The sequence below is a fragment of the Lactuca serriola genome, chromosome 3 (assembly GCF_051521515.1).
Source record: "Lactuca serriola cultivar US96UC23 chromosome 3, Lser_US96UC23_V15, whole genome shotgun sequence".
Classification (NCBI taxonomy): domain Eukaryota; kingdom Viridiplantae; phylum Streptophyta; class Magnoliopsida; order Asterales; family Asteraceae; genus Lactuca; species Lactuca serriola.
The window spans coordinates 165,879,536-165,883,002 of record NC_136410.1 but is presented as its reverse complement, the minus strand read 5'-3'; the positions used below and the strand labels follow the sequence as shown (position 1 = coordinate 165,883,002).

Here is a 3,467-nt window from a genome sequence, read left to right as displayed (position 1 = left end):
TAAGTCCTGGCTTAGGAAGTGTTTCACTATGAAGGACCACAGAGAAGCTGCCTATATTCTAGGGATAAGGATATTGAGAGACAGGAGTAAGAGACTAATTAGACTTAGTCAAAGTACCTACTTGGATAAGGTGTTAAAAAGATTTAGCATGCAGGATTCCAAGAAAGGTGACTTACCGATCCAGAGTAATGCCAAACCGAGTAAAGCTTAGAGTCCGAGTACAGAGGATGAGATATATGAGATGAGTCGAATACCATATGCTTCCGTTGTTGGCTCGATCATGTATGCTATGACTTGTACTCGCCCTGATGTGGCCTTTGCTTTGAGCATGGTCAGCAGATATCAAGGGAATCCTGGCAACGCTCACTGGAATGGGGTAAAGAGCATTTTCAAGTAACTATGAAGGACTAAGGACTGGGTCGTTACCCTCGGTGGGAGTGATGACTTGAGAGTGGTGGGGTATAGCGACGCCAGCTTTCAGATCGGAAAAGATAATTTCCACTCTCAGTCGGGCTGGGTCTTTACTCCGAATGGAGGAGCAATAACTTGGAAAGGTTCCAAGCAGGATATAGTACCTGATTTAACTTACGAATCAGAGTATATAGCAGCAAGCGAGGTAGCGAAGGAGGCAATATGGCTGAAGAACTTCATCGGAGACCTAGGAGATGTACCAGCTATAAAGGATCCTATGGAGATTTTCTGTGACAGGGAGAGTGTAGTTGCCTTAGCCAAGGAACCAAGGGATCATGGCAGATCCAGGCACATAGACAGAAAATGCCACTTCATTAGACATCGAATAGAAGGACTCCTCGTGACAAAGAGGGTATCGTCTGAGGAGAACCCAACAGATCCCCTAACGAAGGGACTGAGTAGGGTTAAGCACTTACAGCATGCGAGGCGCATCAGGATGAAGTATCGTATTAGTTTTAATGATTAGATAGCTTTCGGAACTTGTAATAGTTGAAATGTAATTGACATTTGATGCTTAAATAAAAGGTGTTTTTTATTTACTAGTATGGTACTGTCTTATGTCAATTGTTTACTATTGTTTCATTTTGCATGTTTTGACTTCAAGTATAATAATATTATTCAAACTATCCACAATCGATCTTACGTTGGAAGTAGGTATTGAAGCAAGACTGTCATGAATTTGGCTTGTAGATTTGTCTGAGTTGTATTAGGCGTAGCAAAGTTTGCTGCAACATTCATGAGTGCTCATAAGGTCTGAGTATTGGATTAAATCCACGTTCACTTGTATCACTTCATGAAATTTATCTCTAGTGATCATGAGACGATAATATCATATAAGTCTTCAAACCAAGAGATATGATTTGTAGACTATGAGTTGGTTGTGCGTTGATAGTACGAAACCCCTTTAGTAACTTGATGCTATAAAACATGATGTTGTGTACAATTTTTTGAGTAGTTAGTACAAGCATATGATTCAAAGTTTATCTGTTCCTATTAGTCCTTGCAGGATTAAAAGCGATATCTTGGACCCCTCGATGATTTAGTTTTGACCTATGGGTTGGGCCCAGTCAAAACACAATTGATGTGTTCCATTAAGTTCTATGTCAAACGAGTCGGAAATCAAGAAACAAACTGTTGGACAATAAGTACGACGTCGTTACATGTATTTGTCCGAATGATATCTTGAGAACAGAGGATTATATGATCACTTATCTAAAACGGAACATCTCAGTTCGACAGAGGCTTTTAAGATCTACGCTTGCTAGTCGGTGTTTTAATTCGTACTTACAGTTATAGTTATTAGACTTATCCAATTGGGAAATTGTTGGATTTAGTGTCTAAGCTCATAACTATAATTGGTATGTACTTGACCCGAGAGTAGCATGGTCCATTTGGGTTGCATGGCACCAGAACTATTAGTAAGGATGGACTTATGAGAAGAGGATATTTACGATTTATTAAGATATTATAAGTTCTAATATATTAATATGAAATAATATTATTTAATTAGTATTGATCAAGAATTAATTTTGAGTTAATTCTATGATCAAAAGAGACTAATTAAATATAAGGGGTTGATTTGGTAAATCATTCATTCTTATGGTGTGGGCCAATGATCCATGATTCCTTCTGTTGGGCTAAACCCATATGACAACCTATAGATGATCCATGGAGGTTTAAACCCCTGGAGCATGAGGAATAGGGAAGTTCATGCAAATTAGGGTTTATATGGTGTAACCCTAGTTTTGCCACACTATATAAGAAACCCACAAGCTCCTAAAATCGGCACCTAGTGTTCTTGGAAGAGCCATAGCCGATTTTTTAGTACAAGTATTCCCTCTCAAGTCCTCCATTGTTAGTAGTGTTGTGTGAAGCATTTGAGGCAACACATTAGGGGTGCTAGGCTCTTGAAGGTCCAAGGAATCAAGCTACAAGAAATGGTATGTGTTCTAACTAGATTTCTTTTATACAAGTACCCATGTTTGTATGCTAGTTAGGAAAATGCTTTGGAAAATCATTTTTTATGTATAATTAGAGAAAACATAGATCAAAAGCATTTAGGGTTGTATGTGCACCTTAAGGTTGTTAGGATGCTCAAAAACCTTCAAGAACGTGGGTGAATCAAGCAATTCCTCGAAGAACGAAAGCAAATTACAAAGCTTTGAGCAAAATCTGAATCTTCACGAATCCGATTCCAAAACAGAAACTGAAAAAGAAGAAATCGAAACCAAATACGAGCCAAAAAATGAGATGGAAAACATTGAGAATATTTCTATGGAGGCATACCAAAAGAGAATCCGAGAGGACACCGGTCCCGGTTTAGTGCAACCTGTAGTTCTAGCTGAAACAACATTCGAGCTAAAGGGACACATTATATCCGCGCTTAAGGAAGTTCCATTTTCTAGAAAGATCATGAGGATGCTTAAAAACACCTTGACGACATCAATGACATTGTTGATTACTTCAACATCTCATATGTTCCACGCACTACTGTTTTACTTAGAATGCTACCAGTCACATTCAAGTGAGCTGCAAAAGATTGGTTGAAAGCACTTCCATCCGGTGCAATTACTACTTGAGCACAAATGCATGATCAATTTTTAGAACACTTTTGCCCACCTTCAAAAGTTTCTAAACTCAAGAAAGCCATAGCAAATTTGGAGCAACAACCAGGTGAGTCACTCTACGAGGCATGTGAGCGCTACAAAGGATTGATAAGGAATTGTCCCCAGAATGATTTGAATGAGCAACAAGAAGTATCCATCTTTGATGATGGGGTCAATGTCATGACAAGGCAACTCCTTGACTCTCAAGGACCGTTAACTAAGAAAACCTCAGTGAGATCAAGTAGTTAATTGAAGAATTCTCTAAGCATTCTCGTCAATATCATAATCCTTGAAATGATGGAGCAAAGGGAATTGGGAGTGGTACTTCTGAAGATATGGCTGCTGTTCTAGCAATGCTAAACACTATGGACCGAAGAATGATAAAAATGG

The 3,467-nt window shown here is 38.8% G+C and overlaps 1 non-coding gene across 1 annotated transcript; it reads right to left on the bottom strand.

Annotated features, from left to right (window-relative positions):
* Nucleotides 1–3,104: 3,104 nt before the first annotated feature.
* On the bottom strand, nt 3,105–3,211 carry LOC145096405 (small nucleolar RNA R71). The gene has a single exon (XR_013703812.1). It is a non-coding gene; the product is annotated as a small nucleolar RNA R71 (small nucleolar RNA).
* Nucleotides 3,212–3,467: the final 256 nt, after the last annotated feature.